Source organism: Jaculus jaculus, chromosome 3 (genome assembly GCF_020740685.1).
Source record: "Jaculus jaculus isolate mJacJac1 chromosome 3, mJacJac1.mat.Y.cur, whole genome shotgun sequence".
Lineage (NCBI taxonomy): Eukaryota > Metazoa > Chordata > Mammalia > Rodentia > Dipodidae > Jaculus > Jaculus jaculus.
This window is the reverse complement of record NC_059104.1, coordinates 128,715,265-128,741,649: the sequence shown is the minus strand read 5'-3', so window position 1 is coordinate 128,741,649 and position 26,385 is coordinate 128,715,265. Positions and strand designations below refer to the sequence as shown.

Here is a 26,385-nt window from a genome sequence, read left to right as displayed (position 1 = left end):
TGTAAGCAAGAGGGCAAATTGGGTGAAGGATACGCAGGGTCTCTCTGCTATTTTTGTAACTCCTGTATTTTGAAATGAAAAATTGAATAAAAAACAGGCTGTACTTGAGATTTTCCCCTTTCATGTGGGTGCTCTGAGTCACTTTGATACAGTTGATGGGGTGCAGTGTCTTGTGGCAAAGCAATGGTATAAATAACTGCTTGTCTATTTAATTCTCATTCAAGGTCCCTAAGCTTTAGATTTTGAAGTTTAGATGTCTTACCACCATGAAAAGTCACGTTCAAATGAGAAAACAAAGGGAAACCTTGGTGATTCTATGAAAAAGTCAGTCATACCGGTGGGCAGAAGATGACCAAAAGGAAGGCTATCCACACACATGCAGGAAGTTGGAGATGGACTCAGTTTAATAAAAGCAATCATGATTCCATATTTTTCTACTTCAGTATAATTCAGAACAAATTTTATATAATGACAATGTCTTGTCACAGGGACATTAGCAAATAGAGGACTTCACTTGTCACCTTCTCACTAATCTAGGATGGAACATTTTAGTAATTAAGATCAACCAGATCCCATTCCATACTTATTTGAAATGCTGATATCTAGGACGCTACTTAAAACCTTCTAGAAGCTGAGTTATGTCACAATTCATCCTTAAGTCCCGGAATTCCTACCAATACCCAATCTATAGTGCCAAAGAAACAAGTAAAGGGTGCTTTGAAGAGACTCGGTCACTTCTTCCCCATGAGGGTTTGTGGAGGGCTTGCACCACTGAATAACAAACACATCAGCCCCAACTATCCAAGGCTCTAGTTTGGACAGTGCACTTGACTTTCCACGGAGCTACAGAAACTGACAAGGAAGTTTTTCAGCCTAAAGAATTGTTCACAAGGAAGTAATCTGCCTTAAGAAGTGTTCAGATTCTATTGTGGTTTGAATGAATGTGAAATATCTCCCATAGAAAAGCCAGGAACATTTGAAATATGAACTCTATGAGGCACTGAGCCCATCCTTCCTTCTTGCCTGGTTCGACCCATCAACCCTGCTTGCAGCATGCAGCATCCTCTGGCCTGCCTTGGGCATCCAGCCCCTCCTCTGGTGCCTCCAGATTTAGCACATCCCATCATATGAAGCAGCAACCAGCGCCTTCAGGATGAAGGTTCAGTGAGCACTGAAAATCTCCATGCAGTAATTATCTTTGTAAAATTATCTCGTTAGGGGATATTTTAAATTGCCTTTGGTTGTTTGCATTCTCCTCCTGTCACCAAACTAGTTCCAGGATATTTCTGAGGCATCCATGTCCCTCACACCCGCTCTCTCCACTTCCCTAGGGCAGGCAGTTAGGAAGACATAATTGTCTTCTTCACAGCTCGGGAGGATGGAGATGAAAACCCAAGAGGAAAAGCTTTATGGGGGAAGGAAGCATCTGTCTGTCACTCAGTAAAAAAGTAACATTACTCGCAGAGGAATTCTCTTGGAAACAAGAATATTTACATACATAAGCAAGACGAAGGGAAGAAGAAAAAAAATGCAGTGGGCCAGGCTTAGTTCTAGGAACTGTGTGGGCATATCTGAGCCACACTCACTATTTCTTGCCAACAACTTATTCTTAGTATTTCTTAACAATTGGGCCAGTAATAATAAAAAAAAAGTTGAAGGTTTTTTTTTTTTTTTTTGTCGTTGTTGGTACATTTTTCCCGTCTGAGGTAGAGTTGGCTTTTCGTACTCCTGAAACAGACCTGGCATAAGTAGAAAACAATTAGGTGTAGAGAAATGTAAAATCACGGCACAGAAAATCAATAAGGTCTCAAAACCTTTACACATAGAAGGTATTTTCTAAATGTTTCTACATAACCTCACTTAATACATCCACTGCAGGAGCCTGCCCATGTTCCATCAGGTAGAGGGGAGGGAGATTTGGGATTCTAACCCGCCATCAGTCTGTACAGCTCCACAAATAACCATTTCAAAGAAATGGGAAAGGAGATCTAAAATTAGAGACCATTTCCAGTTCCATGGGCAGCTTGTTTATTTTGGTTTCTGTTATTGACTTGCAGTTAAAAACTGTGTGAGTGGTCAGGATTCCCTGGAGTGCCTATCCTGTACCTGCTGTTGCAAAAGAAGTAAGGTGCATGTCAGGTTCTCAGGGATCCGGGATGTCTACAGATGGGACAATGGGAAGAAAAGGGGACCCATTCTCACTAATCCTCATAAACAGTCTGTCTCCACACAGGAAGATGTTGAGCTTGTCTTTGGACCAATCTGTTTGTTTCATAAAGATGCATTGAATAAGAACTGGAACAAGATGTTCCCGATCTTACAAAATCCTTCACTTATGGAATACTAGCTGTCATTCCATTGGTGAGGTTCCTTTCAGTAGCTAACAGTTTACTGAGACAAGACTATGCAAAATTCCAGCCATTTCTTACTCGTGTTCATAGAAACTTGGTTTATTTTTCCTTTCCACTCTCATCAAAGACTGCGCCAAACTGATGAGTGACCTACTTTTGCTGCAGTGTTAGATTTGCTTTTAATTATAGCAATTACAGTGCCCTGATCACTGGCTTCATCCCCAGGATGTTTTCTTTCCCCCTTAATGTTATTGTTACCCAGATTACACAGCTTTGATGCCAGCATGAGGCCTGCTAATGACTCAGGGTAGGGGCTGGCCCTCCCAGAGACACAGCAGAGGTCAGCACTAGCACTATGTGCAGGATGTCTCCAGAGGCTTGACGGCTTGACCTAAGTGGGCAAAGCTACCCCTCTGCTTTGGGTGGCTGGACTGCCCCATGATGTTATGGAAAAAGAAGGATTCTTTAAGATGACTATGTAGAATTAACAATTGGGGTTTTGAAACAATAGTTTTAGAGTGAACTTGAAAGCTTCCCAGAGAGAACAAATTTCTGCATAACTTCCTCCATCACTTCTTTCACCTCCCTTTTCTCTTCATTCTTTCTCTTCTTCCTCTTCATTACTGTCTTAGATAGCTTGGGCTGCTCTACAGTTATATCATAGACTGGGTAGCTGTAGTAGTCAGTTCTATGATGCTGGGATGAACATCCAAACAAGGCACAGTTTATGGGAGGAATGGGATTTATTTCAAGCTTATAGGGGAAGTTCTATCAATGGTGGAAGAAACTGGCTTCCAGTCATAAATCCAAGCAGAGAAAGAAACCATTACTAGCCAACAGACAAGAAAAAGCAGCAAGTACAACAATCAACTAGAGCTCAGACTGCTATGCACAACTTTGGGATAGATCTCAGAATCTCTCCCCCAGTGACACCTCCTCCAGTTAGACAGCTGGAGATCCAAGTTAAAAGCTTAACAAGATACCCAAGTCTATGAGGGACATATATTCACATTTAAATTACCACAGTGACTTAAACAACAGATAATCATTTCTCACAGATCTGGAGGCTGGGAAAAAATCCAAGGTCAAGAAGCCAGTAGATCGGATCTGGTAAGTGACCTTTTTCTGGATTGCTGACAGCTGTCTTGTCATTGCATCTACATAGCAGAGAAGTGAGTTCTTTCTTTATTGTAAGGATGCAGTGCTGTGAATAAAGGCTCCATCCTCAAAACTATTCACCTTTCACAGGCTCCACCACCTTAATACCAGCCCACGGGGGAATTAGAACTTCCAAACATGAGTTCTGAGGAGTCACAAACATTTAATCCTCATTTTCAAAGCTTCTATTGGATTACACCTCTATAGAATTGCCAGTAATGGAATTGTCAAACAGCATTTATGGAATGGATTCTCTATGTAAGTATTAACTGCTTTAACCTTCCTATCAATTTCAAGAAGTAACAACCTATTTTATATTTTCTGGATATCTTTAATGTCTTCTTAAATTATACTGTTAATATCAAACTGTTCAAAGATGTTCTATGATTGCATCATAGCAAGTGATTACTAGGACTAAGAAGGTAAGCTAAAAGCCAAAGATCAAATGAATTACTATAATTAAATATGTAAAATTTACAGCTTTTTAAATTTCTTTCTCCTCTCCTCTCCTCTCCTCTCCTCTCCTCTCCTCTCCTCTCCTCTCCTCTCCTCTCCTCTCCTCTCCTCTCCTCTCCTCTCCTCTCCTCTCCTCTCCTCTCCTCTCCTCTCCTCTCCTCTCCTCTCCTCTCCTCTCCTCTCCCCTCCCCTCCCCTCCCCTCCCCTCCCCTCCCCTCCCCTCCCCTCCCCTCCCCTCCCTTCCCCTCCCCTCCCCTCCTCTCCTCTCTTTTCTTTTCCTTTCTGTGACAGGGCTTACCATTGCAGTATAAACTGCTAGAGTGGCTGCAAATTTTCTGTTAGTTTTATGAATTTTTTATTGACAACTTCTATACTTACAGACAATAAACCATATATTCCACCCTCCCCCAGTTTGCCTGTCACAACTCTGCTCTCCATCATATCCCCTCCTCCTCTCCATTAGCCTCTCTTTTAATTTTATTTATTTATTTAGTTTTGTTTTTTTTGAGGTAGGGTCTCATTCTACCCCAGGCTGACCTAGAATTCACTCTGTATTCTCAAGGTATCCTCGAACTCAAGGCAGTCCTCCTACCTCCACCTCCCAAGGACTGGGATTAAAGGCGTGCAACACCATGAAGCGTGTCTCTTTTAATTTGATGTTTTCATCTATTTCTCCTATTATAAGGGTCTTATGTAGGTAATGCCAGGCACTGCAAGGTCATAGATATTGAGGCCAATTTCTGTCTGGACAGTTGCATTTTAAGGAGTGGTACCCTTCCTTTGGTTCTTACATTTTTTCAGCCACCTCTTCCACAATGGACCCTGAGCCTTGGAAGGTGTGATAGAGGTGTTTCAGTGCTGGCCACTCCCCTGTTACTTCTTCTTAGCACTATGTTACTTTTGAGTCATCCCAGTGGTCACTGCCATCTGAAAAGAGAAGCTTCTGTAACCAAATGTGAGAGTAGCATTAATATATGAATATAAACATTAAGTGTAGTGCTTTCAGGACAGTTTGGTGAAAATAATATATGTATTTAGCCAGACAAGAGCAGGCTTTATACCCTAGAGCTCAGACTGCTATGTACAACTTTGCCACAGACTTTTGATTAGGTTTACAGTACCAGACATGTATTCTCTCCCATACAGCAGGCCTCCAGTCCAATTAGAGAGCAGGTGGTTTCCCCCAGTGCAGACATGCCACTATTGTACCTAGCTTCGAGTGTCCACTGTTTTCACTGCTGATGACTTCTTCTGTCTCCCATAGGGCTGCATGCAGTGTAGCTTCTTACAGCTTTCAGTTGGCTGGTCTACAGGGAGAAAGTTTTCAGCTCAGCATCAGCTTGATTTCTCCTTGACTTTGCTGCCCAAGCATGTGAAGTCTTCAGCAATAGGGTCTCATTATCCATTACTTGTGGGAAACCAAGGGCCTTGATGATAGCCTGTAATGTTTTGGAGGGAACAACTCAGTGGAAGGTATCTCATCCCTGGCATTGAAAATTTTCTAGTAGCAATCTGTGGCTTCTGGATGTGCCATTATACATACACACACACACACACACACACACACACACACACACACACACACACATTTTAATGTATTGAGAGACTGAGAGAAAGAGGCAGATAGATAGAGTGAGAAAATAGGTACTGTGGGGCCTCTAGTTGATGCAAGCAGAACTCCAGATACATATGCCACCTTGTGCATATAGCTTAAGTGGGTTCTGGGGAATCGAACGTTGGTCCTTTGGCTTTTCAGGCAAGTGACTTAACTATTGAGCCATTTCCCCAGCCCTTTTCTAAGTTTTACAATGTTTTCCTTTTTTCTCCTAGCCACTATATTTTTCAAGAAAAATCCACCTGCATTATATGACTAAAGGGTCACTTGACATATAATGGAATGTAAGCTCATTCTCCACTTTTTACTAATATTTGAACTTTTCAGGAGTAATATATTCTTCAATCTCAAGGGGGTGCTTTGTTGGCTGCATATATTGCCCTAGAAATCCACATCAGCCTCACTGATGAAGGGTTTTCATTGTTGTATAGACTTACTCATCATTGTCTCCTAAGTCCAACATTATTGACATCTTGGAAATCTCAACAGGCTGCAAGTTCCAGTATGCATAGCAATGGGTCAAAATTGGCCTGGGGATCACAACTTTTCTTCTGTAATTCAGGAACTGTTTTTACATTATGCACATACACATCTAATTCCAACAATGCAAATTATTTATTTATTTATTTATGTATTTTTACTGATTTGAGATCTCTTTGGAAATCAGAGGTCAGGCAGTCCAAAAGAATTTTGGGGTTTCTTTCCTATAAGTATGACACAATCTTCATGATATGCTCAGCACCCCCATCAAGCATATTGTCATGATCCACAGATGTCAGGACAAAGTACTCCAGTCTCCATTCTGTGATTATTTTTTTGCCACATTGTAGGACCCATTGGTATACAATGGAAGGAAATTTCTTAAGATCTTAATAGAATGAAACCTGCAACTTCTGTACATATGTCTCCCATCAACGTGATGGTGGCTGTGGAGATTTCTCCACCTCCCCAACACTTTCCGATATTGAAACAGAGTGCTCCCCCCCACTCTATGTGGGGGTTTAAATTTAGTAGTGTATGTTTCAGTTTGTTGTAAATGTTTTCCCTCCGTAAATTTCTGTCTTTAGCCATGGCAGTAGTCTTTCTTCACCTTCCTCCTTTCTGTCATTTTAAATTTCATTTACATTCATTTGCAAGATCATCAGAAACAAATTACAGTTTTTTTTTTAACCTGGCAAAGAACTTAATGCTTTATCTGAGCTTGCATTGTAAGTATCTTCCAAATACCTGAGCCCCAGGCTGCAGGCAGAATCCCCACAGCACAGAGACAGCCCCTGCCCCTTCAGATCTAGCAGGGTGAAGGGATTGAGGGACCACCAATTCTTGGATAGGACAGAGCTAAAGACAATCACTCCATTTATCAAGAAGTAGCTTTTTTTTTTTTTTTTTTTTTGGTTTTTCGAGGTAGGGTCTCACACTAGTCCAGGCTGACCTGGAATGTACTCTGTCATCTCAGGGTGGCCTTGAACTCACATCGATCCTCCTACCTCTGCTTCCCAAGTGCTGGGATTAAAGGTGTGTGCCACCATGCCCGGCAAGAAGTAGCAATTCTTTTTTTTTTTTTTTTTTTCGAGGTAGGGTCTCACTTTGGTCCAGGCTGACCTGGAATTAACTCTGTAGTCTCAGAGTGGCCTCGAACTCATGGCGATCCTCCTACCTCTGCCTCCCGAGTGCTGGGATTAAAGGCGTGCGCCACCACGCCCAGCAAGAAGTAGCAATTCTTATTAGCCCTCCTTTCACTTAGGAAAACTGGCAGACAAGGATAGGCTAAATAGCCTTTCTGAGTAGCAAAGGCTGGGTTCCAATGCAGTGATCCACAACCACCCAAGATGTTGTGAACAGATGCTTGGGCAGTGGCTCCCAACCCAGGGTACTTGCTGGAAGACACATGTCAGGAAGCTTTACTACTCAATAGGAAAGAAGCTCCAAATTAATAAAATTGATACTATAACAAAAGGTGATGATTAACACTTCATATCCTTCTGGTTGGATGAAATACTCGTACTCAAATCTAATTAATTCTCACCTCTACAGTGGGCCCTCTGATGACTCAGGAGGCTGACGTGCAGAAGCAACCTCAGATGCTCCCTCCAGGAAGGCTGAAGATGGAGCAGTCCTAACAGAACTGGGTTTTAAGGCCCTTCAGCAGTAGGAAGTACCAATTTACTTAGAGATCATTGATATGCTAATTACAAATCATTCTCACCTACTCATTAGCGTAACTCCCCTAAGGATTTCCCCTCTGAGCTCCGGTGCTAATTACAGGTCTTTCCTTAGAGTTCAATGAAATACTACAAAAGGCAAGACCTGGATTGGAATCCAGATTATTCCACTTCCTGACTGTAAATTTGGACCAGTTACTTAGTTTTAGTGAGTCTGTAAAAGAGGGGTTATCACAGTTATCATACAGGCTATAAAGACATGATAGCTAGTCTCTTTTGATGGGACCATGATGATCTTTTATTTTACATCTAACTAATTAGAGCTTAAACTTTCCATTAATTCCAAAAATAAATAAATAAATATGCAGGATTTTCTTTTGTTTTCACTGTGTTGTGTGGTGGTTTTCTAGGTATTTGCTGCCGTTTGAATGACTCCACTCAAATATATGTTGGTATTTAATCTCTAATGTGAAGTATGAAGAGGTGGGAGATTTAGGAACTGGTTAGGTTATGAGGGCTCAGGACTAGATTGATACGTTAATTAGTGACTACAGGAGTGGGTCTGTTTCTAAAGGTACTTCTGCTCTGTCTCCTATGTGTGCCCTTATAGGCACTGCTGCTCTCTGGAAGCCCCACCAATAATGCCTTCCCCAGATAAGGACCCTTGACTTTGCAGCTCCCAGCTTCAAAAACTATGAGGTGAATAGGCTTGTATTTCTTAAATGTGACCACGTCTGTGGTATTCAGTCAAAATCTCAGACAGACGAAGGCAGTATCCCATTGAAGTGATTTATTTATAAAATAGTCAAAGCAGGTTCAGCAGTGAGTCTAGAGAGTTCTCTGTATGCTCCTTAGGGGAGAAAGTGTCCTCTTTTACAGCCTGCATGAATCAGACTAGCTTTAAAAAGGCTATAAGGAATGCTGTGTCTTTATCCATACTTTTTCGTATTCTTGGATGCTTAAAAGAAGTTTCTTGCTTCATAAGATATTTTAAGTGAAGGCAATTTTGTCTTCACTGTGACTCATTTAGACTATTGACCACAGGAAAACTAAGGTTTGTCAGATAACACTCCTGCCCACTCTGGCTGTTCTATACAGATGGCATGAAGGACTACTGTGGTAGCATGCAGGGAGCCTCTCGGGAAGGGAGAACCAAACCATAATGAGAAGACGAGGGACAACCTAGAGGAGGAAAGAAGAAGGTCTGAAATCACAGTGGAGGAAACAATCAGAATGACCCACATGTAGACGCTCTGGCTGATGTTCAGTTAATGCCAAGTGCTGGGTTTTCACAGCAGTGGCAGAGCCCAGACATGATGGCGTACTCATACTGTTGTTCTTAAGGGGAATAAGGAATATGGGATTTAATTTGTAAGAACTCTTGGGCCATCAGCAGATATTGAGAGTGTCATTCAGTAAGAGCTGTCTCTTGCGGGTCAGACATTCAGACAGCAATTCATTCCCTGCTTTCACCCAAAGTGGGTTGCCAGAAAATACAGACAGCTACCAGATTTTATGGAGGATATAAAAGGAGCATCTACTACATTTTCATGTTTGGGAATGTCAGAAATGAGGAAGGTGAAGTGGAGACATAGGTCAAGGATGAATGAAGTGGAAGGTGTAAATGTGTGCTGCTGAGAATCTGGGAAGCTGAGGCGAGACTAGAGATGGAGAGTGATATGAGTAAAAGGTAATATAGATATAGTATAACAATTTCCTATGAATTGAAACATTACAGCCTAGATTTCATCCTGGAGGTATCCTCCTTAGGAAGCTCAGAAATGACACATTGGCTTCTTGTGGCTCAGGGTGTAAAAACTCACAGGTTTTAGGAAATTCCTAAAATGCACAAGATTCACAAGGTCCTTTCTCAAGGTTACATAACTGATCAAAACAGCTTGAGAAGAGTGACTCTGACTGGCTGAGATGATGCAAATTGGGCAATGAGCTCAGTGGGATGCACTTTTCATGATCCCTCCCCTTTATCAGGGCTGGATTTTCAGGTATACCTCTGTCTTCCACTCATCCATACTCCTGTAAGTAACCTTAATACATTCACTGATTCACTAAGCTACACTTGGGTGGAATAATTTCCTTGGTCAGTTGGGAGTGCCCTGTCTGGGATGGATAAATGTTCATAGTTTCTCAGGAAATGTGAGCACAACAGTGGCTGAGTACATACGCAAGGGCCAGGTGCACCTGTGGCAAAGGTCTCAAACTTTAATTTAAGTAGCATAAATCTTAAGAAAGACTGTGACATGGCTTCAGCTTTGCATACCAGATATTGTCTGTGTTTTGGACAAGATGTTTGAAGGCACCAGAGCACTGGAGTATAACAACTTCAGTAGATGGTACATGGATAGAAACTGGTCACCTGTAAGATCCGTGTTCAAGGGGAAAGAAGCAATCTGAATCCTGCTTTTGCAATTAGAGAAATGGGGGTGCTGTAACCTGACATAAAGATCATATACAGTAATTTCTTTAGTACTACACATATGATCTTAATGTTTATGGGATATCCTGCTGATGTGTTGGGTGTTCAGAGAAAGGCAGCACTAGCTGAGAGGTAGGAGGTAAAATCCCCAAAGAGAAGAGGATCCCTCAGCAAATATGTGGGTCATGAAATCAGATATGTGCTATGATCAATGTGACTACAAGCTCCTATACTGAGGCAAAGGATGTCACCCTTGAATGCAGACCTGTGTTGTGGCCACTCATTTTTAGAGAGAATGGCAAACATGATGCTGTGTGACTTCTGTGGTTAGGTATATCAGTTACTTTTTCATTACTGAGACAAAATACCTCACTAGAAGCAATTTAGGGAAAGAAAAAAGTTTATCACCTTGAAGTTTTGAGGGGAATGCAAGGTAGGAGAGTGTGCCAATTCATCACATCATCACCTAGGCATGCAGAAAAGTGAACAGCATGGAGGGCCAGGCTATTATATCACAAGGCCTGCTTCTCCTTCCTCCAGCAAGGCTCTATCTCCTAAACTCTCCATAACCTTTACAAATACTGCCCCCAACAGGGAACGAAGTTCAAGTACATGGGACTATGGATATATTTTACATTCAACCTGCAACACTAGGTTGGTTTTAAGGAAGATGAGAGAATTGTGAATTGGACTGTTTTCTAAGTTCTTCTCACCATGTTTATCATTGGTATATAGAAACCTGGTCGACTTTTTTTTAGATTTTATTTTTATTTATTTATTTGAGAGAGAGAGAGAGGGGGAGGGAGAATGGGCATGTGCTAGGGCCTGTAGCCACTGCAAATGAACTCCAGACACTTGCGCCACTATGTCCATCTGGCTTACATGGGACTTGGAGGATTGCACCTGGATCCTTAGGCTTCGCAGGCATGCACCTTAACTGCTAAACCATTCGCCAGCCCACGATTGGCATTTTATACATTAATTTTACATTCTGCTACTTTTCTTAAAATGTATATCAGAACTAATATTTTTTCTGGTAGAATATTTATGGTTTTATTCATACAATCATCTCATCTGCAAATGTGCTCATGGCAAATGATCTAGAAATAAGCCTAACAAGGATGGTTTGAAAACATTAAAACACAGAATAAAGGAATCTAATGGGACAGAAGATAGAAAGACTTTCCATGCTCATGTATTGGAAGAAGTAACATTGTGAAAACATCTATCCTAACAAAAGCAATTTATCAACTCAAAATTCCATGCTTTCTTTCACAGAAGTAGAAAAAAATTCTTAAAATTCATATTGAAGCACAAAGATCACAGATAGACAAAGTAATCCTAAGCAAAAAGAATAATGCTAGAGATATTACCATACTTTGTTTTCAAGTGATACTACAAAGACTATATAAAGGGAAAACCACTACTTGGGGTTGAGAGTGTTGGCCAAGTTGAGCTGCCTTCAGGTGTGCAATGAGCTCCAGAGACATAGTGCCCATGAGTTGTCACCTGTGATGGGGTAGGCTTTTCAGTAATGCAGCTGCCTGAGTCTGTTACTCCTGTAAGTAACTCTTCAGCCTTCTCTGTGAGTAAGTAACACCAATAAACTAATTGGTTCACCAAAACTGGTTTCGAGGCAATCGTACTTTGGTCTGTTATCTATGTTCGATCTGTGGTGAAGATGTGTGTTTATGTCACCGCAGGGCAAAAATTTCCTGTGAGAAGTATTTATTGTACATTCATCATATAATCTCCATGTCTCCATCCTCCTCATTCTTATTCCATTCCTCTTTTAGTCTCTTAGACATTTTCTAGACATTTTCACTTCTACTTTAATGTTATATGTACATACAAGATTTTAAGATATATTTATTATTTACTTGAGAAAAAGAAAGAGAATTAGTAGGCCAGGAGCTTTTGTCACTGCATACAAACTCCTGATACATGTGGCACTTTGTGCATCTGCTTTATGTGGGGTGAGTACTTGGGCAGGGTTTGCAGGCAAGTGCCTTTAACCACTGAGAAATCTCCCCAGCTCTACACACATTATTTTATGTTATATAAAACCTAGGAACCACAAATGAAACATGGTATTTGTCATTCTGATTCTGGATATAATTCACTTAATATGATTATCTCTAGTTGTATCCACTTTCTTGCAAGAAAGATAATTTCATGCCTCTTTACAGTTAAAAAATGCCATTGTGTATCCATACTGCATTTGTTTTATCCGTTATTGGCCAGCTATGTCAGTTCCCTAATTTAGCTACCATGAACAGTTTAGTAAGAATCATATATGTGTGAGTAGCTATGATATGTTGACTTGGAGTCCTTCAGGTACAAAGCCAGGAATGGGGGCTGGAGGGTTGCCTTAGTGGTTAAGGGACTTGCCTACAAAGCCAAAGGACCCAGGTTTGATTCCCCAGGATCCACGGAAGCCAGATGCACAAGGTGGCACATGCGTCTGGAGTTCATTTGCAGGGGCTAGAGGCCCTGGCATGCCCATTCTCTCTGTCTGTCTGTCTGTCTGTCTGTCTCTCTCAAATAAATAAATAAATGCATTAAAAAATCCAATAGTGGTATATCTGGGTAACATTCAGCTCTTTTAGACCTCTTGACCTCAACCCCAGCCACCCTTCAAAATTGAATATTTCAATTCAGAGGAATCTGCTATAAAATGATACTTGTATGAAAAAATTAAAAATATGCATTTAATTTTTTTGTTCTTTCTTTCTTTCTTTCCTTCTTTCTTTCAGAGTGACAGACACAGAGAGAAAGGCAGAGAGAGAGAGAGAGAGAGAGAGAGAGAGAGAGAGAGAGAGAGAGAGAAAGGGCATGCCAGAACCTCCAGCCAATGCAAACGAACTCCAGATGCATGTGCCCCCTTGTACATCTGGCTAACATGGGTCCTGGGGAATCGAGCCTCGAACTGGGGTCCTTAGGCTTCACAGGCAAGCGCTTAACCACTAAGCCATCTCTTCAGCCCAAAAATATGCATTTTAAATAGAGAAAAAAAGGATGAAATTCCTCTCTTCATCTACTTGCCTTCAACAACTATACTTTAGGAAGACACAATGAACACAGCTGGCTGTAAGAATTTGACTACTCTGTTTTTTTATGAGTGGAGCCTAACTCTATGTGATGCCTTCTGGGGCCTGCTTTTTCACTTAGTATTATGTTCTCAACATTGATCGATATGTCAGAATTTCTTGCATTTTCAAAGCTGGATAGTATTTCCTATGTATACCATAGCTTTTTAAATAGCATACTGAATGGGAAAAAAAAGTCACATATTCAAAATGATACTCCAAGAAAAGGTGGAAAGCTTTATAAAACAATGATACTTCATAAATTCAGACAGCAAAATAATGTGTGAAAGTAACATTTTGTAACCCCAATAACTGACTCTATCAGGAAATAGCAAGACACATTGAAAGAAATTTTAGGAACAAGATATATCCATGATGACAAAGTGCCACCCCTCTAATTCATCACTGGTTTCAAAGGGGAAGCTATACGGTTAAAGCTGAGAGATCAAGATGAGTGGTTATATTTAGCATTACTTATGAAGGAAACACTTGAGATTCTATACTTCATGATGCTATGTCATGGGAAGTATCCCAAGCAGTAATTACCTGAGTAATAATCTTTCAAAAATGTTTAGTGGGGAAGCATCAGGTCTCTTGACATACTTTAGAGGAAAAAGTAGAAAGAGTCATATTACATGACAGTAAATATATGCCAAAGTCCCTTGAGTAATGCTGAGTTAATATGGAGAAATATAGAGTTATCTCAATCCATATTAATTAACAACAAAGAATAAAGGGAAGACAACTTACATCCATCTAAGAAATATGGAATAAATATTGATCAATGCTATATTTTTATTTTACTTTTTTTTTTTTGAGTTAGGGTTCCATTCTAGTTCAGGCTGACCTGGAATTTGCTATGTAGTCTCAGGGTGGCCTTGAAATCATGGTGATCCTCCTACCTCTGCCTCCCAAGTGCTGAGATTAAAGGCATGTGCCACCATGCCCGGCTATTTTACTTTTTTAAATCCTTTTATAGTTTCTGAATTGCTTTGTTATGGCATAGTTTTAATCATGCTTAATTAGGTTTTATGGCTATGTGTTTTTCTGCATCTATTGCATTCTATTTTGTTCTCTATATTCTTTAATATACCTGCAACTCATATAGATTCCATCTCATTATTTACCTGTTGCCCTTCTCATTTATTTCTTAAAATTTTTCTTTAGATCTAATAATGTTTAAATTCTACTTATCAGGACAGTATGCTGGCCGGTTTCCTAACCTTGTTGGGAATGTAAAGAAAAGGCCCATTTGCTTTTTATGACATGCTATTATTATGTTTGTTGTCAATTATTGTTCATGCTACTGCTATCTGCTTCTCTTTATTGTAGCAGTGATCACATGCCAAAGTGAAGATCACCTACCAAGAAAGCTGACATAGTATAAAACAAAAACGGTGAGAAAGGCTGGCTAAAAGGAAAATATTCTCAGACACATACATCACAAGAAGTGCATAAATCACATGAAAATGACAAAATTTTAAAGGCAAGCTAATGTGATGCCTCCTGAAGCCCACATCTACTGAACAACTGAAACCAAAGATGAAGAAATGACAAAAATACCAGAAAAATCAAATTCCTACTATAAAAATAGTCAGTGACCTCAAAGAGGATTCAAACAACAGATGAGTAAAGTAAGGAAATCATTCAGCACTTAGGTAAGAACATAAGAAATGAACACAAGAAAAATCTATAATGGTTGAGATATTCAGCAACATGGAAGTAAAGTTCAGCAAGGATATTAAGATTCTATAAATGATGCCAACAGAAGTATTGGAATTAATGAGTCCATCCATCAAGTAAAAGTCATATTGGAAATAATCATGAACACACAAAGTGAAGTAGAAAGAAGATGATTAAGAATGGAAGACAAGATGGAGGTGCCACACTCACACAGCAGTAATGAGAAAACAGAATCCAGTTCAACCACAACCTCTAAGAAATCTGTGTGTGACATTAAGGGAAGACAAGATCTAAGATGTCTACAGAACATCCTACCCAACAGCTGCAGAAAATACCCTCTACTCACTAGCATATGGACAATTCTCCAAAATAGGCCACAATGTGGGTCAAGAGTCAAACGTTAACAAAGCCAAAGAATCAAAATAATTTCCTGCATCTTATAAAGTAAGACTAGTGTAAAAGTAGAAGTCAGTAATAACAGAAACTCTACAGACATAGAGATTGGATAATTTACTGTTTTGTTTTTGAGATAGGGTCTCACACTAGCCCAGACTGACTTGGAATTCACTATGTCATCTCAGGGTGGCCTTAAACCCATGGTGATACCTCTACCTCTTCCTCTCAAGTGCTGGGATTAAAGGCATGCACCACCATGCCTAGCAACCTGAACAATACACTCTTGAATGATCAGTGAGCCACTGAAAAGCTCAGGGAGGAAATTTAGACATTCCTAGAATAAAGCATAAATAGTAAACCTGGGCATAGGGATGGCTTAGCAGTTAAGGTGCTTGTCTGCAAAGCCAAAGAACCCAGGTTTGATTCCCCAGGACCCACATTAACCAGATGCACAAAGAGCACATGCATCTAGAGTTCCTTTGTCGTTGCTGAAGATCCTGGCATGTGCCCATTTTTTTCTTTCTCTCTCTCTCTTTTATTTCTCTCTGTCTAATAAATAAATAAATAAAAATAAAATATTAAAAAAAATTAAGACTGAGGAGCTTGTGGACCTGGACCTGGCGCATACGGACCCAGCTGCCTTTCCACTAAATTCAGGAACAAGACAAGGGTTACACTATCCCTACTTTTATTTAATATAGTATTGAAAGGCCCAGATATAGCTATAAGGCAAGAGACACTCATAAAAGGGATATAGTTTGGAAAGGAAGAGATCAAATTATTATAATTTGCAGATGATATGATTCTATAAATAAAGGACCCTAAAGACTTTACCAGCAAATTGTTAGAGTTGATAAACACTTTTTAGAAACATAGCAGGATATAAAATAAACACACAGAAATCAATAGCTTTCTTATATACTAACAACAAACATGAAGAGGATAAAATCAGGGAATCTCTCCCATTCACAATTGCCTCAAAATAAATAAATAAATAAAGCATCATGGAGTTACTCTAACCAAGGAAGTGAAGGATCTCTACAATGAGAACTTTAAAACACTCAAGTGAGAAATTGCAGAAGACACTAGGAAATGGAATGACATCCCATGTTCTTGGATTGGAAGAATCAATATTGTAAAAATGTAAATCTTACCAAAAGCAATCTACATATATTCAATCCCCAATTAAAACTCCAATGATATTCTTCACAGACATAGAAAAAACAATCCTAAAGTTCATTTGGAAGCATAAAAAAAAAACCCTCAAATTGCCAAAACAATTTTGAGCAATAAAAATAAGGCTGGTGGTATCACCATACCCAATCTTAAGCTATGTTATAAAGCCATAGTAACAAAAACAGCATGGTACTGGCACAAAGACAGACACAAAAATCAATGCAACAGAACAGAGGACCCAGATGTTAAGTCAGGCAGCTACACCCATCTGATTTTTGAGAAAAATGCCAAAAAATTTCACTGGAGAAAAGACAGTCTCTTCAACAACTGTTGCTGGGAAAATTAGATATCCATATTTAGAAGGATGAAAATAGATTCTTGTAATCATGCATAAGAATCAAGTCCAAATGAATCAGGGACCTTAATATCAGATCTAAAACTCTAAAATTGCTAGAGGAAAGGGTAGGGGAAACCCTTCATCATATTGGCATAAGCAATGACTTTCTGGATATAACCCAATTGCTCAGGAAATAAAACCACTAATCTACCAATGGGATATCATGATATTACAAGCTTTTGTACAGGAAAGGACACTGTGAATAGAGCAAAGAGACAACCAGCAGAAAGGAAGAAAAATCTTTGCCAGCTATACATCTGACAGAGGATTAATATCCAGGATATACAAAGAGCTCAACAAACAAAACAATAAGAAATCAAACAATCAAATTTAAAAATGGTATATGGTACTAATAGAGACTTCTCAAAGGAAGAAATACAGATGGTATATAAACATCTAAAGTGTTCTACATCCTTAACTGTGCTAGTTTGAATAGATGGCCCCCAATATATTCAGTTTTGTTTGTTTGTTAGTTTTAGTTTGTAGTTTGTATCTGCAGTCACCTGGCTGGAGGTGATGTCACTGGGTGGTGGGTTTCAGGTTTCAATCTAAAGATATGCAAAGTGTGCCTAGCTGGAGTTCCTGAAGTGTGCTGTGCTGCATGGCTTTTGAATTTTAGGCTTGTGCTTCTCTCTCTCTGCTTGGACCTGCGAAGGCAGGCCAGCTTCTTCTGCCATTATGGAACTTCCCCTGGATCTGTAAGCTTCAATAAATATCCCTTCCTCCATAACTGTGCCTGGTCTGGAAGTTCATCTCATTGAACCTGAAGCTGTCTGCTACATTAGCCATCAGGAAATGCAAAATAAAACTACTTTGAGATCCTATCTCACTCCTGTCAGAATGGCTATAATCAAGAAAACCATTGACAATGAATGTTGGCAAGGATGTGGAAAAAGGGGAACTTTTCTACACTGTTGGTGGGAGGTAGTCTGGTACAGCCATTGTGGAAATCAGTGTGGAGTTTCTTGAATAAAAATAGATTTACCATATCATCCAGCATCAGCACTCCTAGGCATGTATACTAATGACTCTTGTTATTACTTTAGGGATACTTCCACAACCATGCTTATTTCTTCTCTATTAATAAAAGCTAGGAAATGGAACCAGCCTAGATGTCCCTCAATAGATGCATGGATAATAAAGATGTGGTACATTTACACAATGAAGTTCTACTCACTGGTAAAGAAAATTGAAATTTGCAGGGAAATGGATGAATCTGGAAAGGATTGTCCTAAATGAGGTAACCCAGGCCCAGAAAGCCAAATGTCACATGTTCTCTCTCATATGTGGATTCTCGCTTCAAACATTTAGAGCTGTATGTGAGCTGGAACCAAAAATTGGTAGCAGAGGCCAGGAAAGTAGCAAAAGGCTATAGAGGAGGGAGAAGAGGGAAGGACTTTGGGGAATCATATTGTATATGTGTAAGTAGAAGAAAAGATTACAGGGAATGGAATGGCCTAAGTGAGGCGTGGGGAAGAAATTGAGTAATAGAAAGGTGGGGGAAGGGTCAATCAAAATTCAGGATATTCTGAATAAGACATTTGAAAGCCTACTTTTTTGGATAATGGCATAGATTACTACTGGAAATTTTTCAGTGCTAGGGATGGGGTACCTTCCACTGAGTTGTTATCCAGGAAGGTCCCTGTCCCTGCAAACCTTTATAGGCTATTGGCAAGGCCCTTGGTTTCCCACACATAACAAATGGTGAGACCCTATTTTGCTGATGATTTCACATACCTGGGCAGCAAAGTCACTGAGAAATCAAGCTGGTGCTGAGAGGAAGACCTTCTCCCTGTAGACCAGCCAACTAAAAGCTGGAGAAGAAAGAAAGACAAAAAAAAGCTGTACTACATGCAGCCCTATGGGAGACAGAAGTAATCAGTGGTGAAAACAGTGGACCCTGGAAGCCTCCTATTTGGCCAGACAGGCCAAATGACAAATGGGTGTAGTAGTGGCAGGTCTCCTCTGCAGGAAAACAACTGCTCTCTAATTGGACTGGAGTCTACTCTATGGAAGAGAATACATGCTGGTACTGAAAACCTAATAAAAAGCCAATGGCAGGGGAAGTCATGAGCCTTAGGGGTATAAAGCCTGCTCTTGTCTGGATAAATTCATATATTATTCTCACCAAACTGCCCTGAAAGCACTACACTTAATGTGTATATTCATGTATCAATGCTGCTCTATGTTTGGTTAGAGAAGCTTCTCTTTTCATATGGCAGTGACCACTGGGATGACCCAAAAGGCAACATAGTGCTGACAAGAAGTGAGAGAGGAGTGTCCAGCACTGAAACATCTCTATCACATCTTCCAAGGCTCAAGGTCCATTACAGAAGAGGTGGGGGGGAAAGAATGTTAAAGGCAAATGAAAGGTACCACTACTTACAATGCTGTTGTCCAGACAGAAACTGGCCTTGATATCCATGACCTCACAGTGCCTAGCAATACTTTCACAAGACCCTCATGGTAGGAGAAAAAGACTATGATATCAAAATAAAAGAGAGACTAATAACATAATAATAAAAGATAGATAGGGAAGGGATATGATAGAGAGTGGAGGTGTGGATGCAAAAGTGGGAGAGGTAATTATCATAGTTTATTGTCTCCAAGTATAGAAGTTGTCAATAAAAAAAAAAAGAATAAAAAAAAGAAAAAGTAAACCTCCGGAATACCAATAAATAAATAAATAAATAGAGCTGTTCTAAAATGGAAGTTCATGATATGAGTTCTTTATCAAAAATCATAAGAATATTGAATAAACTAATGATTGCATCTCAGGGTCTTAAAAAACATAAGAAAAAATAAAAGTCAAAATTAGTATATGAAGGAGCTGAATAAATGGTTTAGTGGTTAAGGCACTTGCCTGCAAAGCCTGAGGACTCAGGTTCAATTCCCCAGTCTTCAAGTAAGCCTTATGGTCAAGGTGGCTGATGTGTGTGGAGTTCATTTGCAGTGAACTCTGGGCTGTTCTAAAGGTGAGTGCATTTTGAAAAAGGATTGCAGAATTTCAGTTTTATAAGGAACCCATGAGAAAAGTGTCTGGACTATTCTAGGAAACCAATTACCAGGATTGCCAAAACACTGGGGGCAGAGGTGAGTATAGGCATGTTCTGGTCCAGAGGGTCTGTACATGAATATGATAATGGATTTCAAGAAGTGTCATGTTAGCAGAGTGTGATCATGCAAGGATGCTCAGAGTATGATACTTGGCTTCAGGACTCAGTGTCCAATGGGAGTTGCTGAGTCAGAGTAGAAACTGTGACCCTCCCCAGAAAGATAAGAGCATTTATTATGCTCACATGTATCAAATGCTTTTATGAACAATATATACTTAATTCTAATCACAATTCATTCAACTAGATGGAGGTTATTTTTGTACCTACAAAAAAAGAAAGAATATTTAGACTCAGAATTATCCATTGACATTTTCAGTTCCATAGCAATCTGGTTTTCCATCCCGCAGCATTTCCCCTTGTTTCTTGTCACTCCAGAGCTGAGCCTGTCAGCTCCTAGAAAGCTAGGGTGTATGTTTAGGAGTCACTGGGAACTATGCTGGAACCTCGACAGACTTTGGTGCTTTGATTTCCTCCTTTGGAAAACAGGAAGGATGATGCCTCCTTCATATAATCATGGTGAAGGTAAGATAGTGTTCATGAGGCCTTGATATTATTGCTGGTGCACTTTAAATACTCCATAAATAACAGTTATTACTGTCATAGTTAGAACTCTGAGGATGAGTGGCAGTGGTGGAGAGTAAGGTAAGGGTCCTTCTTCATCAATTCAAAACTGAGATTTTTGCTATCACTTCTGGGTGTAAAATGTCAAAGAAGAAACATACATTCTTTGTAGTAAGCCCTCAGATGCAATATTAAAAAGTAATAAAAATATATATTTCATTGATGGCATATCTTGACTACTGAAAATAGTGCTGCTATGAGTATGAGAGTGATCATGCCTCTTCAACATACAGTTTGCCTTTCTTTTGGACATATGCCCTGGAGTGGGATTACTGGATCATATCCTAGTCCTGGTTTTCATTTTCTAAAGAATCTCCTTACTTTTGCCCATAATAACCACACTAATTTATATACATACTAATAATGTATGAAATTTTTATATCTTTGCCATCATTTGCGATGTTTTGCCTTAGGGAAAATAGTCATTTTAATTTGGATGAGTGATATCTCACTATGCATAGTAGCTAAGACATGGTCTCAACTAGATACCAGTCTGTGGATGAATTCAGAATATGTGAGTCAAATATGCAAGGGAATACTCCTCATCCATGAAAAGAGCAAATCCCAGTATTTGCCACAATATTGATGACCTTAGAGGACATTAAATTAACTGGGTCAAACACAGAAAAGCACATACTTCATGATCTCACCCATATACGATATATAAAACTTGAGCACATAATGTCCCCCATAGGTTCATATGTTTGAACACTTGGTAACCAGCTAATGGCACTATTTGAGAAGGTTGTGGAAATATATATATATATATATATATATATATATATATATATATATATATATATATAGAAATATATATAGACATATATATAGACATATATGTATATTAATTACTATATATGTGTGTGTATATATATATATATATAAACATGTAATGTTTGGGGTTTTTTTGACATTTTCTTTTTTTAAAATTGGTTTTGTACTCAGTGAATAGAGTCAAGTTGGTACCATGGTTAGCCTCCTCCCTGTCCTCTCCACTCCACCTGGCCCCTCCTTGTTGGAATATATGGGTCATGCATTATGGGGTTAGCCCTCAGTTATGGATAGAAGGAAATGTTTCTGTGTATCATGGCCCAACATGTGGCTCTGACATTCTTTCTGGCCTCTCTTCCACAAATTTCCCTGAGCCATGTTGGGTTCATTTTAGGTCTGCTTCAGTGATGAGGTGTTGGGAGCCTCTGTGTCTCTGGATATCTGATTTGGTAAGAGTTGATTTTTCTCTGTGTTGATCTCCTTCACACTTGTGCTGGTACCAGGTTCAGCAAGAAAGCAGCACCCTTGCTTGTTTCACCAATTATTCTTACTTTCAGCTGGGGCCCTTTTGAGGTATGATGAGGTGGTTCTCACCTTAGGATCTGCATTTATCTAAAAAAGAGAAGCAGATTCTCCAATGGAGAGTAAAGTTAGCACCAGATAAATGGGATAACCATTTTTTTAGAGAGAGAGAATTTAATAGGTGTAGGCTCTCTTGTAGCCTACGATTGGTGGTAGCTTGATAATGAAGAGCAGGCTAACTTTTAGATCTGGTTCTGACTTATTTCTCAGCTCCAGCTATGGATTCCGTTCCACTGAGTGGATTAGTTAGCCAAATCAAGAGCAGTTGGTTTCCCACTATAGATGTGTGCCACTATTGCACTTGTGTGAGTATTACAGCAGGTTATTTGCTGCTAAGTAGGTTAGCCCATGAGTTGCTTGGACAGATATTAGTCATTTTTCCCCAGTCACCCATGTAGCACTTTCTGGCACTAGACACACTGACTGTGTGGGGACTGACTCGCTTCCAGCTTCTAGTCATGTCACTCTATGTTACATGTCAACTGCATATGGTGTCTTCAGCAGTAGGGTCTTACCACTAACCTTTGGTGGGTCATCAAGTACTGTGACAGAAATCTGTCATTCTTTAAGGAAATTCTGTTGGTCTCTGTGATCAAAAGCTCATTGTAGATGACAGCCACCTGATGGTACTAGGAGTTACATGTCAGTGCCCAAGCAGAGAAGGAGGAAAAAGATAAGTAATATAAGAGTTAGAGAGAAGAGGGGAAAGAGAGAGAAGCAGTAGAAGATTAAGGTAAGTCTTCATCATGCTCTCTCTAGTGCCTTGTGACTTAGGTGTTCCCTCTGAAGCCCTGGTGAAGGTTCAACCTTTTGTTCTGTCTTTTAGGATGTAGAATTTTATGTTACCAGTGCTATTTGGGTCCAGGTTTGTGTCCTTCACCCCTTCTTTGCCCTCCCCTCCCCTCACCCTATTGTCCAGTTCTCAAGATGCTTGCTGGGTATGTCAGCATCTTGATTAGATTCAGGTTAGGTGTTGTAGATGAGTGAGACTATGTGGCAAAAATCTTTCAGTGATTGGGTGAGTTCACTGAGACATTTTCATACTTATATATTACATGGCCTTGAGGTTTTATCACCTGACTCCACTTCCTGATCCCTTTCTTGCTTTCTATTGTGGCTATGTGACCAGCTGCCTCCTGCTTCTGTTACCATTATATGCTTTATCTTCTGGAGCTCTAAAGCCTAAACAAACTCTTACTCTTTTAAGCTGCTTTTTGCTGGGTGTTTGGTCATAGCAATGGTAAAAGTGTTTAATACAGGAGTAGATGGTGGTTACCAGAGGCTGAGAGGAGAAGGGAGTAGAAGATGGAGACAGGATAGTGCAAGGTTACTAGGCTGTGATTAGACTGGAGGAATTCATCTTCGTGTTCTATTACAAAATTAGGTAACTGTAGTTGACCATAATGCATTATATATTTTAAATAACTAGAAGAGTGAATTTGGAATGTTCATAATACAAAGAAATAAAAGCATGTTTAAGGTGATGGATATCCTTACCCCAATTTGCTCATTATACAATGTATGTGTATGGAAACGTCACATTGTATAGCCAAACACACCATGCATCAATTCAAAAGGAAAATAAAGTAGTATATAACCCTCTCCTTGTGCATTTTGTCTCAGAATACCGAGGCACCTAAATGCTGCTCTTGTCTCCTCATGTGTCTCCTGGGAGAATCTCATGCCAGGCTGGTCTGCAGCAGGTCTTCATGGGTGATTCTCAAGCATTCTAAACTCAGTGAAGTATTGTAAAAATTCTGCATCCATTTTTTCTCTCACATTTTTTTCTCCTCCTATTTTATTTGTTTTTAAATTCTCCTATGGGAGATTGTTTTGGCTTCTTTTACACTCTCCTGGTATAGGCTTTGCTAAAATTTGTATTTTCAACTTTTGTGCTCCCTTTACAAATTGCTCCCAAATTTTATCACTTCCAGACAGATATGTCTGAATATATACCAATAATAGAATAATAATAGAATTATGTTTGATTTTATCTTAAGCTAACTTATAGAAAATGTGAAGGGAGGAATAACCTGAATTTGTAGTTGCTTCATTCATGAAAATTAATAAAAGCAGTTATTACTTTGGGAAGTTGCAGCTTGAAAGAACAAAATTAAATTAACATCTTATTATGAGGGATGATTTGCTATTGGCACAATTCATGGGGAGCTGAAACATGAGTTCACATGTCTTTGTAAATCATCATTAATAAAATCAATAACACTTCACATAAGCATATTTGTAGTTTTACTCGCTCAACCTAATACTACTTTATCCCTTTCGTTTTTATTACTTCATTTTAATCTCCCTGTGGCTTGCTGTCATTAAAGCACATTAGTTACCATGACAATGGTATAAAAAATGTGGAAAGAACAGGTCATTGGCAATGGTTGTAAATGAGAGCATTTACACACTAGGTGAACACAAGAGCATAGGAGATAATATAATTATGGCAGCAATTTCTAGAAATTCCTTTTGTAAATGATGTACCTATTTCACTCAATTATCTGAGAGGTAAGTTTAAATTAGACCACTATTATTTGCCCTCTTACTGCATGGAGAGGTATCTGAGGGTTTTATATTTTATTGTAAGACCTCACTTGGAAGCAGTATTTTTACAGTAACCCTCTATTACCTTTTCTGGTGATGTTCTAAAATAATCTTATATGCTAGGATTGATGCTGTTCACTCAAGCAAATGTTAAATAATTGTAGGTGAAACATGTTCATGTGTATTTTATGGTGCAGAAAATGTTTGCCTCATGGTCACTGAAGCAGCCAGGAATGGGAATCCCAGGTCATCTTTCTCCCATTAGAACTTCCCAGGAAGCCCATTCTGTGTCCTAAGCTTGCCTATTCACTTTGTAAACTACACTATGATTCCTGCTCTGCCTTCCTCCTCCATTGCTATGGGTATAAAAGGAATCAGAGTGCTGTGGATTTGAGCATGCATGCCTTTTATGAATCTATTTATGCTTATTGTAGATAAACATTTATTCTGTTGCTTTCATTTTTCTCTCTCAGTCACACCTTGTCTTCTCCATTCTTTGTTCTCCAAACTCCACAAATTTCCCTTACTCTGGGAGAACTATTTCTTAATAAACATTATTCTATTTAAAAGTTGGCCCCATTGTCAAGCATGTCTACACAGTATTCACGACAAATGGATTGAGAATCAGTCCTCTTGCTTAGGGACTCCTCCAAGTCCCTAGTCTGTGGAAGTGTAACATCTGTGAAAGGAATACAGATACAATGGGCAGTATTCTACCCAATGTTCCATATTTACTCATGCAATCATTTTGGTATCATTCCCTGATGGCAGACTTTGCAGGAACTATTTTGGGAAACTCTATTCTCTGAGGTACTTTCTGTCCCTTTTTAACTTTGTGACATTTCCAGGAGTAGATGCATCTCTATAGCACACTTGATAAGTTGGCATGTGGCTTGGTGGCTCAGCCATGGAAAGTCCAGAGTCCCCAGATTCTTCCCAGCCCTACTAGTTTGCAGGGGGGGGGGGGTCATCAACACTGCTGTGTAAGATTCTTCCTCTTTTCAGATATTGGCTTCTCCCAAACCTGTAACTTGATTTTCGCCAGCCCATTATGAACTAGACTCAGAGATTTCTTTCTTTTTGTTTTTTTTTTAAAGATTTTATTTTAATTAATTAATTTATTTATTAGAGACAGAGAGAGATGGGAAGAGAGAGAGAGGGATAATGGGCATGCCAGGGCCTCCATCCACTGCAAATGAACTCCAGATGCATGCACCCCCTTGTGCATATGGCTTATGTGGGACCTGGAGAATCAAACCTGGGTCCTTAGGCTTCACAGGCAAGTGCGTTAACCACTGAGCAATCTCTCCAGCCCTAGACTCAGGGATTTCTTAAAGCTGCATTGAGCAAGGCACTCTCCAAGCCTGCACAATCAGCTCAGCCCCGTTGTTTTTCCTGAGTGTATTTTATTGTAGTCTCCCTCCAACTCCTACAGAGTATGAATGCTCACTTAGAAAACCTAAGTTCCACCTACAGCCATACCACCTGGAACACAAGTGATCTCATCTGAAAACCTAAATTGCCACAGTGATCTTCTTGCTGACGATCAGTCACAGGTAGGCTCTCCATGTCCTCTGGAGTGCAGTCACTGACCCATACCACCCCTGAGAATATGGGCTCTGTCACATGCCTTTCCTCAATTTTAGAACATCCCTATCCATTTCCTCCCCAGACTTTCTCACTTATTCTTACTTCTATAAAGTATAAAAGTTATAAGCTTTTTAAAAAATTTCTTTGCAAGATACTCAGTCTGGCTATCTGAATATCCAGCTGCCAAATTCCCTTGATTCCCTCAAACAGCAGCCCTGTCTCCTTAGAGCCCTTGTCC

General features: G+C 39.6%; 1 pseudogene; it reads right to left on the bottom strand.

Moving 5' to 3' along the window:
• LOC105944275 overlaps positions 1-26,126 on the bottom strand; it is a 41,893-nt pseudogene extending 15,767 nt beyond the window's left edge.
• Between the last annotated feature and the right edge of the window lie 259 nt (positions 26,127-26,385).